Source organism: Aphis gossypii, chromosome 2 (assembly GCF_020184175.1).
Source record: "Aphis gossypii isolate Hap1 chromosome 2, ASM2018417v2, whole genome shotgun sequence".
Taxonomy (NCBI): domain Eukaryota; kingdom Metazoa; phylum Arthropoda; class Insecta; order Hemiptera; family Aphididae; genus Aphis; species Aphis gossypii.
Window position 1 is genome coordinate 71,809,333 of NC_065531.1, and position 14,665 is coordinate 71,823,997.

The 14,665-nt window shown below is 29.1% G+C and overlaps 1 protein-coding gene and 1 long non-coding RNA gene across 4 annotated transcripts in view; one reads left to right on the forward strand and one right to left on the reverse strand.

Annotated features, from left to right (window-relative positions):
* LOC114121770 (uncharacterized) overlaps positions 1-14,665 on the forward strand; it is a 98,627-nt gene that overhangs the window by 60,703 nt on the left and 23,259 nt on the right. The window lies entirely within an intron of this gene.
* Positions 10,774-12,944, reverse strand: LOC126549721 (uncharacterized). 2 transcript variants are annotated; one of them, XR_007603834.1, is made up of 3 exons: positions 12,866-12,944; positions 12,092-12,285; positions 10,774-11,215 (listed from the first exon to the last, which is right to left on the reverse strand). It is a non-coding gene; the product is annotated as an uncharacterized LOC126549721 (long non-coding RNA). The 2 variants fall into 2 exon arrangements; XR_007603835.1 differs by lacking the exon at positions 10,774-11,215 and adding an exon at positions 11,945-12,079 and having other exon boundaries at positions 12,151-12,285.

The window sequence follows — 14,665 nt, forward strand, 5'->3', positions numbered from 1 at the left end:
TGCTTCTTCTATTTTTTTGCGTTCTTTTCGTTTTATCTAAACATAAAGTAAACATACTTTTTTAAAAGTTCACTGTGGTGTCTGAATAGATCCTCTAGGCCATCGGTTTACATTGTATTGTGTATCCAGCAAGTCATTCGATTTGTAAAAAAGAAGTGAAATTGGAAAAAAAATGGCGTTTTTATCGAACAGTGAAAAATCACGATGGCTATTAGATTCGTTGAGGGGACTACTGGACTATGGGGAAGTTGCATTTATCGTCATTCTGTACGCACTACGCATATGTGAATGTGACAGCTGAACACGTGTATTTTAGGGTTAGACCACAAAGATATGCTTTTAAACTCTTTATCAGTTTATAGTTGATTACACTTGGCAAATGTACGGCTATTATATGTGAATGTGACAACAATCGTGTAGTGTTGTAATAACTCTGAAATGTGAAATTGTTAGTGTCGTCTTACGGAAGATTAGTCGGTTGGAAATTAGACAACTCGTGAACGTTGATGTTGAACGAGTACCCACTTGTTTTTTGGCGAAAATATAAAAATCGATAACTATAATAGGTATTAGTTATATTTACCAATGGAAAACTATACTTTTGCTTTCACCGTGAATGCGGGTTTTTAGTCACTGAACAAAATCGGCTGGGGACCGCAATTGAATATTATTATTATTATTATTGTTATTTTTTAGAATAGCAGACCGATATTAAATATCAAAATATATTTTAAAATTATTTAGTAATTATATTGGTCTTGGTCTATACAGTAATGTCTGTGGTGGTCTGGTTTGACAATCAATATTCGATGAATTGCGGTTGCACATAGGTAAACATTTGTCTAAAAGCCTAAAACCATAACGAAAACAATCCCGTGAAATATTGTTGAATTAACATTAATTTGACGAACGATGCAATGAAGCATTATTCAATATTCCTATAGAATTTATATTGTATTAGATACGTATTATAATGTTTGACGAGAAATTATTGTACCAAGTTTGAAAACAGTTATTAGAAAGGTTGTTGGTTTTGTTTAGTTTTGATAGGAGTTCACAGATTTCCTTTTTGTACAATCATTAGTTTAAACTTTAAATTTCTGTTAAATATCTTTATTAGTATAATAATATTAATTTGACTTTTTACACAAGAGGTATTTTTAAAACACATTTATGCATACACAAATATAATTTATGATTTTATGAAGTTTAATAGTTTTGTTTATTGAAAAAATTATTATAATCCATTTGTTAATAATATGCAAGTTGATTTTACGTTCATTTAATTTTATTTGTATAAAATATCCCATAAAGATAAAAGATAACACACCAATTTATTATATTGTCGCACCCTTTTTTTTCATTAAAAATCTGGAATACCATTTTTTATTAAATTTCAGTGTTAGCTTACTATGTTTTAGTATAGTAAATGAACATATTATTATGTACGAATGTAGTATTTACATTACATACGATTTTTCCTAAAAATACTACTTAAATATTATCAAACGTTAAATTAAGTCAACATTATGAATAGTTTCTTAACTTATTTGTATTACTAATGTTTATGCAAATATTTTTCTTACCTAAAAACAAAAACCTAGAATTATAAGAGTAGGTTTACACTGCATCTGCAGAATCAAATATAAATTTGATATTTATTATAATATATATTATACTATATAGATACCTTATTTTCATTATTATGATATTGTATAACACATTATTTATTAACCTCATATTTATATTATTTCATCTGTTATATTATTTTGTAATAATTGAAAAAAATTAACTGAAATTAAAAATAATTATTGACCTTAATAATTACCAAATATAGAGATACTGAATATTAAAGTTTCTTGATATTTTTACTTGGATATCTAAAAAGTGCTTTCAACAATAACCACAGAATTGAAAGCCTATAGCTCACTCGCATTTCATTCGGCTTCTTAAATGAGACTTTACTATCGACCTGTATTAAAACTGATACCAATTACGTCGTGCACTTTAAAGAAGCCCCATGTTCAGTGGAAACATGTTTCAATGTATTTGTAACTTATAAGCATTCAACTATTTTATCTGTTAATCCAATTTTTGTTCTACGAGCCAATTCGTAAAAATCTTGTCAATTTTTATACAAATACAAATAAATATACAAATAAATAAAAAAAAATACTTTCAATAAAAAAAATTTACATACACATTATAATAAATTAATCTGAAATAAAGTAATTCAGGAATAGGATATTATGTAGTTATCTATCGTATTTTATAAACGAATCTTATTTTTTTTTTTTAACAAACATTTTGCTTACACTCATAGTAGGCAATATGTAATAGTAAAAGTAGTAAAATTATGTATGTAACGTTGTGTAAAAATTTGTCAACAAAATTAATATTAAATGTAGGTACTATCTTAAAACTGTTTAAATATTAGAAATTTTAATCATTACACAAAAAAACTACTTGCATATTTTATATTTATTCACTTTCTACTTGTTGGTATTCCTAAATTATGTAATATTTTATTATTTATTAATTTATTATACGAAAAAAAAACCATATAGAATGAAATAATATTCATCCAAATTTGGGGTTTTCGTTTTAATAAACAACTCAAATATTTTTTTTCTTTAACATTTTTTATACAATAGTTATAAAAAAATATTTAGTAAGTACCTTATATTATTGTATACATTTTATGAATGCTTATAAGTTATAACAAACAAATAATTATAAACATTTATTTTTTTTATTTCTTATATAAACTTTTAAATTCATTTAAGTAATTAAAAAAATATTCAACTTAATAAAAATAAAAATTATTGTAGAAATATAGAAATCATATTCATAAATTTTAATTAGTTTTCATTACGTTATTGCGATTTAAAACCGTGCACTTTTAATTGTGTAAAGCGTACTTTGATTTTCAAATGTTTGTAGTATTTAAAGCGGCATTTATTAAATTACTTACCGTGTACAATAATAAACTTTTGTCGAGATAAAACCTACAAGTCAAAAGTTGAATAAAAAAAAGTTATCTTTATGCAAAAATCAATCTTAATATTATGTTCTATACGTTTTTAATAATCAAAAAAAAAAAAAATCTTACATTATATTGTATGAAACGTAATTGCCTAAAGTAATTTAAATTAATTTTTAGATGAATATTTTATTTTCAAATACCGTCCTATTCATATTATTTTCCTTATTATTGTACCTACCTTTATATAATTATTAAATGGACATTTTATTGTGTTGTATGTGATTCCTTGTAAATTGTAGTACTCATATTGATTGAACATAGTATTAATATTAATTTAATCATTATATTTGTATATTTTTTATTTTTATTGTAACTAACTCCGTCTAAATGTTTTGAATCCTCGCGGAGCGGGGTAGGTATAAGGGACATAGAGTTCGGATTTAACTGTAATTTTACTTGAATATTTTGGTGTATACATATATCTGAGGTTACTTACTCATACTTTGAAAGAAGACATTGTAAGACGTTATTTGTTGAAATTATAGTATATTATATCACCGCATAGTCCCTTAGAAAGCATCGGTCCGTAGTTTTATTTGATCCTTTGTCTTTTTGGCGTACACATGAACGAAATATAACGACATATCAAACGTATGAAAAGTATATAAGCGAAGAAAACAAAAAACTATTAGTAAATAATTGTGATGTAGGTCACGTATCTTCTGTATAATATTACCGTTAAAGTTTTTCGCATGTTAAACATATGATTGAAGAAAAAAATCTAAGAACGAAACAATATAAAGTAGAACTATATTGCACAACGACTCGAACTTTTGTGAGCTATGTATTTAGTAATTTATCATTATGATTACAAGGCTTTAATATTTTACAGAAAAAAAATACATAATTAAGCGTTTTGTACTACGCCCAAATACTTATAAACAAAATATTCTTTGCTCTAAAATATCCGAGATATGATGATGTTTAAAATATACAATACAATGATTTAACAATAAAAATAAATATATTTAATAACATAAGTACGAGTACTTATTATAATATTTCAAGTTAAAAAAAAAAATACCTAATTGAATTACAAGTTTTACAATGAAATAAAATATAACAACAACAAACTTAGTATCCGATTGTAATTTTACGTTAGTAATAATTGTATCAGAATTTCCCATTTAACCGACCGCGAAAAAAACTACTGTATTTTACAATATCAAGTCTACTGCAATTAAATAACTAGTTACTTTAAATCGATATACTTATGGACTAAAATACTATAGAATTTAAATACATTTTTTAAATACCAAAGAAAATTACTTTCCAAAATAAACAACATTTAAAAAAAAAAAACTAACTCGACAGATCTGCACTAAGACTTATAACAATACTAACAACGTCTGTTTCAGCTTTTGGTTAGGTAAATTGTACAAATTAAATCAATAATAAAAATAAAAGCAAATACACTTCCATTGTAATTGGAAAAAAAAATAAGTAAATAGTCATTTAAGATTATTAAAACATAAAAATAAATGAATGCCTAATAAAAAATGAATATCCTGTGTAAACGGAGCAAATACATTGCCTCGCCAATAGTATAAAGAAATAAAATATTATAATGGATGCTATATGGAGAATACGAGAATACGGAGGAATATATTATTGCATTATGCAAAGCAATAAGCATTTCCACACAAGTTAAACATGTTAAGGAATCCTTATAGTAAAACTGAAACAAGATCAAAGATGTAGGAACTAAATATTTCCTCGAAAGAAACATATAACTATAATAGTAACAATATTAACAACACAAATGTAATTATGGATATAATAACAAATATTTTTTATGTATAACAATAAATTTAAATTGCACAAATAGTTTTAACTCGGCCCTGATGTTGGGGGTAGGTATTAAATAGTGGAACTAAACTCGAGTTAAATTTTATTACACCTACGAGTTAGATTAAACAGTCAAAATGATATGGTAGGACAAAAGAAACGGTGCACGTGAGCCGGTACTAGATTTCTCACTTATAGAACATTTTTACTTCCTGAAGTGCTTACTTTCATTTAGTACGTTTAAAATTCACAAACTGTCGGTAGCAATTTATTTGCTTTTATGCTTTTGTAAGTGCAAGATGAGGGAAGAAAACGAGGCTATTGTGGTTTTAGTTTTTAAAAAGGACTCTCAAGTGGAGTAAACACAACGTTTATATGGAATCGCCCACTCGACCCCGTCGACCTTTTTTCACCTAAAAGGTATCGGATTTATGGTTTTTACTTAGTTTCTAAACCAAAGCGCACTGAATGTTAAAAGAAAGGCCTACTGTTGTTGACAAGGATCTCTCGGATGGACTTCTTCTGTGTTGTAGTACTGTAGTGTACTGTAGTGTATAATGGGATTAGCAGTGTCTCCGGTGGTTGCAGGCGTTTGCAGTTTGAGAGAAAACAATCAACGATGTGGCGCCCTTAAGAAATTTGCATTTTGAGTACGGTTAAAAAACATTTAAATAAGTGGCCTGGTTCACAATCAGTGGATAAAAGAACCTGTATAGGTATTACCGTACACTAAAACTTCAAAATGAAATCCCAGGTTAGGTTTGGTATGGAATAAGACGGGAAAGTTTTAATTGTCACTTTCTTCTATACCATAACGTGTTATTATGGAAATAAGTTTTGTTAATCACGGAATATCGTACAACAGCGACAAGAAACTTGGTCTGTGAATTTTATGCGAAAAATGACATCAATGAGGAACAACGTATAAAACTTAAATAATATAACTATTGTCGTAATATTATTTTTATGAATATCAAATATTTATCAAATATTTAAAATTTGTTTGATAAAAATAATAAGTTTTAACTTATAAGTGTTGTTATCGAAAACATTTATATATTAATTATACTCGTATAGACACAATATTTTTGTGATATGTATATAATTATAGAAGAATAATAAAATAGGTTTACAACGGTATAATATTGTTTTTAAAGTAAATACAAAATACTCTCATAAAATTAGCATACCTACTAATAAGGTCTGAATGAACGCAGTGTAGTATGAATGTAAAACAGTAACCATAAAATAATAAACGTACGCATTTATGTATATATGTTTATATTTCTTCGGTATATTGCAAAAATGTATCTTACATTTAACATGAGCTATAATTTTAACACACTATAATATAATCTTATAAAAACATTAATTACAATGCCTAAAAATGCAGTTTAAAAAATAATCATAAACGTATAAATAATCTAGAGAATCGAAATAATATGATAAATGCTAAATAAAAGTTTCAAATTTATAAATTCGCTGTAACAAAATTCAAACTTTTTGTTTAGAAAGCTACGTTATACAATGAATTAAAAAGAACGCACTTCACTGTCCTAGTTATTACAATGGTCAATTGTAATGTATGTTATATTACTTTGGTTAAAAGGATTAAAAAAAATAAAAATAAAATTATCATTTATACAAAAACTTCGTTTTTAAACTTGTAGACGTGCTAGTTATTAAAGCAAAATAAGGTTTCCAGACTATGGAAAACTTTAATCTAACTTTTTTTGTGTGCAAAATTTATATAGCTACGTATTAATTCTGTAAACGACAGCCGATATTACTTTAGCATAAAAAGCCGTTTCTCTTTCGATCGAGCGTTCGGGATGCAGAATTATTTGTATTTTTATATATTATATTATATATAAGTAAAAGTCTATAAAACTTTGTTTTCTTCCGATCGCACATTTTATTTATGTTCCCCCATGCATTATATTATATACCTATCCGGTTAATTTATATATACTTACGCATGTCCAAACACTCACGTAGGAGGGAGCACTCGATAACACTAAAACGCCATTATACGCAGAGACCTCGGCTCGGCAGGGGACAAGTTTGAGAAGATGGAATCGGAATTTTTATGGATTTTATATTACACTCGAAATCAATCGGTTGATTAAAATATTAAAGCCAGTAGAATATCGTGATAGCTTCGATAGTTGCTAAGGATCCCTTTGGATGCGATTATATAGAATGCAATACGCACGCTACGCGCTCCATGTGTGCTTCACGATAACGTAATAAGTAATAATATTATGTTAATTTGCTGTACTCGGTCGATGAAGTAAATATTTCGTTTTATGACAGAACATAGAGGATTTCAGTTGATCAAAGGCTGAGTTTTTCTGTAGCAATGAATCGAAAACTACTCGCAAAGCATTGTAGCTAAGACAGTTAAATTTCACGAGGTATATATACATATATTATATAGGTATTATAAATTATATTGTATTGTGTGAAACTGTTAAATGTTGTATTTGTAGTTGACGCAAACTGCATATAGAACACTGTTATAATCCATTACAACCCTCCGAAGACTACTTTTGAATAGAGAGACATAAAAAATATGTCTAGATAATATACATAAATATATAATATTTTAACTAATCTAGTATACTAATGATATTGCACAAAATTCATAAAATGAAAAAAAAATTATAAATTAATGAAAATAAGAGATAATAGTAGAGTATAATTTAATGTTATTTATTTAAAAGGGGATGTCCATAATTTATCTTCAGTAATAATTGGCAACGATTTCCTTGTTTATATTATTATATGGACGTGATTAAGATGAAGTAGTTTTCATTTGGATAAATGTGCAAATACGTAGAATATCTATATATAGGTACAACTGTGCTTAACACACCGTCAACCCGCTGTCCAGACGCCGTTCAAAACATGAAGTTATCCCGGAAATTTCCTGGGACTACATGTCTCCGCCATATGCACATATATGTATACCTACGGCGAGATTATGTACCGTTCGCGTCACGTAGTTGCCGCGCTAACAAACCGTGTTAACGAACGTTTTTCGCACGGTCCACCGGTCCTCCGCTCGTTTCAAAAAGGACGACGACCGTTTCTCGATTAAAAGGATTTATGATTATAATATCGTATGATATCAAAGAACGCGGTGGCTGTAGCGAGTTAGGAGGTACGTATAATATAATATGCGCGTGGATTAGTCGAACATCCTGCTGAATCTGAAAACCCTCTTGGGAAATCTCTTCCGGTTGTTTGTAACTTGCGCCGACCTGCTCGGATACTATATTATTTTATACGAATGGTTTATGTACGTCGCGTGACTATTATATAATATCGCGGGTAATAACAATTCGCGCGTTAATCACCGGAAACAACGAACGGGTGTCGAACACGTCTTGCTGTTATTGTTGTTGTTGTTGTTTATACTCGTCAATAAATTCAATATATTCTATTCTGTGTCGAGAACCGATCGTGAGGACGCGTATATACGTAATAATAGGCTATGTTACACAGGCGATCGTGATTTAACTTTTTCCACACGTGTAAGCCAAACGACGCCTAGACGTTTATATAAACGACCACTCGAAAGTTGATATATGCCTTACTCACGGGAAAATAATTTAAAAATACTTAAAAATTCGTACAAGTTACTATATGGCTGTCTACAAAAGCTCTCCAGAATAGAAATTTATCCATATAAATGTATTTGGCCTTAGGTTTAAATGAAAGAATAAATGTGTTTGGGTTGTAAATAGTTTTATCATAAGACGGAAAATACATTTTTAAATCAAGTAAGATCAAAGTCAACAGAATTTTACGTTTTAAAATCACTGTATAATTATTTCAAGTACGTTAAAAGTGCAGGGTTAGGTTAACTAACCTTCAATGATTAACAACACTATAATATAGGATCACGACGTTCGCATAATATTACTTATTTTACCTTCAATATTAACAACCACTTTTTCGGTGTATAGCTATCGATATAAAACATGCTACCGTGACCCTTAGTGTTTTAATAAAACGATTTTAATTGAAATAGTCGATCTATCTCCAACCAATCGCTATATACATTTTGACGGAAATAAATTAAGTGATTTCAATTAAGTTTGAACCTTTAGCCACCATAACGGCATAACATATATATACATAACCTAAGCATACAACGTAAATGCCTTTCACTTAATTTTAAAGGAAAAAAAGGTACGTGCACCTTTGAATTTTTAGTGAAAAAGTAAAGGTATCATTTTTATCTCCTTTTCCTTCAGATATGCTAACAATATTAATTTTCGAATCTTCTAAAATAATGGATAAAAGCAATATATTTGTGAATTAAAATTTTTTTTCATTAAATTATTGCGTATAAGAACTTTATTTCACATTTCTCCTGTTGTATAATGTATAAACGCATTTTCAACGTTATCGCATTATTTGGGTTGAAAATATTGTTTCAAACAAATACGTATGACACAATTTGTGTGAACTTTTACGCACTTTGGATGTCTACGATTTGATTTCAAATTTAAATGCATAAAATGAATTTTAATAAGACTTTTGTTAAAACAAACAATTAGGTTTTGATTTCGATTTTGGTATAAATAAATTATTATACCATTAATAAAAATGTTTTCACCACAGTTCGTATATTATGTGCTACGAAGCCGCGTTATTCGCTGTCAATGATGTTTGTTCGAGCTGTTTTACTACAATAAATTATGGTTATTGCGGGATGACGAACGGAATGCGTCGCTTGGACTGCGGACGATAAAAAACCGCAGCCGATCGAATATTATGTTCTTGAATTTGCGAAACACCCTCGGAGTGGTTTTCGACCTGGCAAATCCCGATCGCGTCGTGGTCGTATACGTACCTCTACTCGGTACAACTGTTTTAATTAAAACCACCGGAGCCGCAGCATCTCGTATCGTCTATATATAGGTGCTACACACACATACAAACACGTATAGGTATTATATATAATATAATATATAATAATGTGAAGACTGTATGTGTGTGTGCAAACGGTCGCCTGGTAGTGGGTGATACCGTTGTGTGTGTGTCAGTGTGTGTGGTATGGATACGTGTTTACGTGGGTGAAGAGGTGTCAGGGTATCGGGGTAGAGGATTCCAAATGGAATATTTTTCGCCTCTCCCCAGAGATTCCGTGGAAACGTCATTACGGCAGGCGTTGAACCATTAGCCCTTAATAAACAATAGTTTATAATCCTGTCCAGAAATTCTGCGATTGCATTGCCCGCTCTATATACTAGTCATATAATATATATATATATATATTATAACTGTTTCTGTGTCGTCGTCTGTCAGACCAACACGATACGGCTACGAGTAGTGGGCACGTGGCAACGGGTTTTGACGTTTGTTTAAATAATGTACATTGACTACATTTTCCCATTTACAACCCTGATCCGAAATCAAAAGTATATATTGTATTACTACAACAATACAAAATGTATTTACAGTAAGCGTTATATGTTTTTTTTATTTTTAATGTAAGTTTTATTATTATAATATTTTTGTCAACAAAAGTCAAATAAAACGACGAAAATATATTTTTCAGTTTATAATAATATTATGTGAGGAGTATTACTAACAAACGTTTTTCGAAGACTTGGATCTCATCACACAATATTCTCATAAAAATTTAGATCAAATAAAAATATTTTATTTCGTAGTTAAAAAAAGTTTATTAAAATTGACTTTAGTGAAAAAAAATATATGCTGCGAGAGTATTTATTTACAAGAGAAAATTATATAAAATCAACTTTTCACGCGCATAAAAATAATTAAAAGAGCTTCCTTTTTACGAGCGTTGTATCCTGCGACGACATAATGGATTTGCTATTTCGCTGTTTACTCACAAAGGGAGGAGATGTGGACCGACGTTTATTTTTTTTTTAGACAAGATTGACGACAGTCATTTTTTTTTAGAAGACAATCTTAATAATAATAAAAAAATACGACGGTCCAACTGTCGTTTATTGTGAAAATTCGGCTTGCTGGTGATTTATATGAGTTCTGAATTAGAATAAACAACATTACACATCGAGCTTTAAGCGTCGACCAATAGATCGTTGTAGACCATTTCAAATTTTGACCACGCGTCTGCCACAATAGCTGCGTTTTAATGAAAAATGGATTACTTTACGTTCTTCGAACTAACGGCCAAATGGTCTGAAATGGTAGTCGTGTCAGAGTTTTGGCAATGAGACAACAGCTAGAGGCGGCACGGCGTCAACGTATTATTCTGTTGATGTTACACGGAAGAACACGACTTATCCGTATTGTTTTTAGCGCCTGGTCGAGACGACTATAATATAGTTCTTTAGATGTCCAAAATATGCGTTTCTCCCTCGGGAACAACAACTATGAAAATAAAAACAAAAAAATAAAATAAAGATCTGTTGTGTTTGGCATTTTTCCTCTATAGCCTCATAAACATCATATTATTACTCTACAATAATATGTATATAATATTATATTGACTTTGGAGTTCATTCAGATTTAAAAGCATGGTTAAGTGAAGAATATAATAAATTATGCACAGATGATCGACCGGTCATGTTATACATAGCATGAAAATACTACAATGAAGTGTTTACCAATTATACATTTATGATTATACTACACTAAGCAATTGAATTAACAATATTCTAATGAATTGGCTATTATAACAAATCAGCAAATTTAAATTTAAACAGAATAAATTATGTAAATCAAAATAGTGATGTTTAACAGGCTAAAAATTACAATATTTATAATTTAAAATGGAAATATTATATTATTTTATAAAGATACAAAAAAAAAAAAAAAACTTTACGGCTCATTTATACTGTTGGTAATATCAGGTTATTATTATTGATCGTGCATAACATCTATCTGAAATGCACAAGTAGTATTTATAGTATTTATACACATCGGAAAATAACTTACGAGGGCTTTGTTCACACTTAAAAATTAATTCTCAATTTCTCCATTAAAAAAAATCTACTCTATTTTGGTATTTTATTTTAGAGTTTATAGCTTATATCAATAACTTGTCCCGCCCCATTCCGGACTATTCAATAAAAACTTCTAACCATAAAACATTTGAATTGCTTGTTGTTAAAAATTCTAAATGTTTAAAATGTCGGTAGAGGGTGTATGGTTGTTTGAGGTTGTTTGCTTATATTTAAATGCAAATGTCCAGTAAGCCGTATCTAGAATATTTTTGACAAACTTTATCCGCTCCTGAAATCTTACCCAAATCTCCAGTTATATTATTATTCCGCGAAGTGCAGTGCAGTACTTATCTGACTTACCGCGCAACAAATATAAATCACTTGTGCGAATCTGAAAGAATTAAACAAACGTTTCAAGTCGAGTGTTATTTACTCGGTGTAGCTAAAATCTTTCGTTTCGCCGTCGCGGCGGCCGTCGAGGTATATTCCTTATTCCTGTAATAATACAAAAAACAAAGTAATATATTATTCCGCTGAGCCACGTCGAGAAAATATTCCGCGCGAGTAAAACACAATACTACGATGCGAGAGAAATCGGCTGGTGCTTTAGACGCGTATTCGATATATATATATTGTTTTATTTCCACCGTATTTACGAGTGGGTAACACGTGAAATATCAGTTTTCAACGTTATAATAATAGTCATAATAATATATTACAATATATATTATGACGTATACACGCAGCATTATAATATTGTTATTTGTGTTCGGTGGCAACAGCTGCGGCAGGCGTAACTGCACCTCTTAAAATATTATATTATCGTTATATACCCTACCAACCTATCGGTACCTATCGAAAGACACTACCGTTTTGCGATAAATTGATTTCGAATTTTTGACGATATTTTCTATATAGGTGGCCCCCATTCGTCTCGACGCGTGTAACCGATAACTCAAACAGTTCACTCTCAGACCGATTTGTGCTGAACGCATTCATTTTATAATATATAACGACCTACACGAAACATCGCATAAGCTGTATTATAATGCATTATAATATTGTTATTACCTACCTATAATACCCATCGTTCGCCTGAACTAGTTGTAATTGTCAGAGTTCAATACGTGACTGGCGGAATCCGGAGAAAGAATGTCTTCGAAGCCGGGCGATATGTAGGTCGTCCCTATTCACGGCTTAGATTATTCTGCTAATTCGTATTCCCATCGCTAATGTTTTTTTTTTCCTAATGAAGTCGAGGGTTAAAAGTGAATGTACTAAAACTGCGACCGTAATAGTCGTAGGTTATTCAATGCATATTATATTATATATACAGCGTCAATGAGATGGAAATAAAACGCACGAAATATATAGTAACTGCCAATAATATAGTATTATTGCGTGGTATGGGTACCTGCTACTCGCTACAATCCGTGTTACTGTTTTTCGTCATCAATGTATATCTAATTTTAATATGTTTAACATTTCAAAGTACCAATTAATGCTATTCCTTTTTTTTTGTTTACATTACTTTAATAATTAATATGAGGAACTATGTATACTCTTTGAAGTTTTGTTTTTATTTTTGTTGCAACACGACTTCAGGGCATTAAAGAAAGTATACCTATCTGTATTGTAATTTATTTGAATTTTCAAATTAAATTTAAAATACAGGAATTAAAATGTCAAACCTAGAAGTTTGTAAGATTTACAAATTATTTAACGCCCAGTGGCTAATTATAAAAAACCGTTAATTTGAATATATTTTATGAATAAATTGTGTGTTATGTACATGTATAAAAGTGGCATAAAACTTAAAAATTGTAACTTGAGTGACAAACAAAAAAAATATCATGTTATTTAAATGATCGCCAAACTATATCTATTTTAAATATACAATTTTATCGATTATCTGTTAGTAGTTTTGTATGTTACTATGTTTCATAATATTTAAAAATTTAGAATTTTTTCGTATCTACTATCTGTATAGGCATCTTATAAAATTACAAAAACGTGAGATGATAATATACTATTACACAATAATTTATATAATTACTATGTATTATAAATAATAGTTAATACTTAATATCATATGTAAACTAACTAATTATTATGTAAACGTTGTATCAAACAGATAGGACACGATAAAGGTTTAGAGTTGAAAGATTGTTCAGTTAGTTAATATTTTTTTTGAAAAACAAACGTGTTTTCTAAATTATAAAATTTAACTTATGAAGAAATATTGTCATCATCAACTTACTGTAGTCTATGACTATGAATGTATAGCATATTAGGTATTTTGTAGTTCAGCAGACTAATATATAATGTTTTATATTAGTAGATTTACCTTCCAACTGGCTTCTAATACTATTTAATTATTTAAAGATTATTACTGATTACTGTAAGTATTATCATCAAAACTAAACATTTATTATGATATATATATTTTAGTATATACATATTCATCATAGTTATATAATTCTTATGGTCAAGAATATTATTATGATATATACGTGTATTTTATTATACGCATTTATCATATTATAGAGGCATATTATCTTTTTTTTAATTTTTAATTTTTTTTTTCACGCAACACGCAACAATATGTAATTTAACGTAAAGAAACATTTTATGGGCCTATTTGTTATTTATGCGTATGCAGTATTAATAGCATGTATATTGTATATTGTATACAATATAATATTGTTGTTTTACGCTTTAAATGAAAATGTCGTTTATTATCTTTACAATCAATCTTTGACGATTACTCATTAATGTAGATTCAAAATTTTCCGTTTAACTTGACCCATATGCTAGTCGGACACCTTGCGGCCAAATTAAATTTGCATAAGATTATTGGAACATATACTTGTTA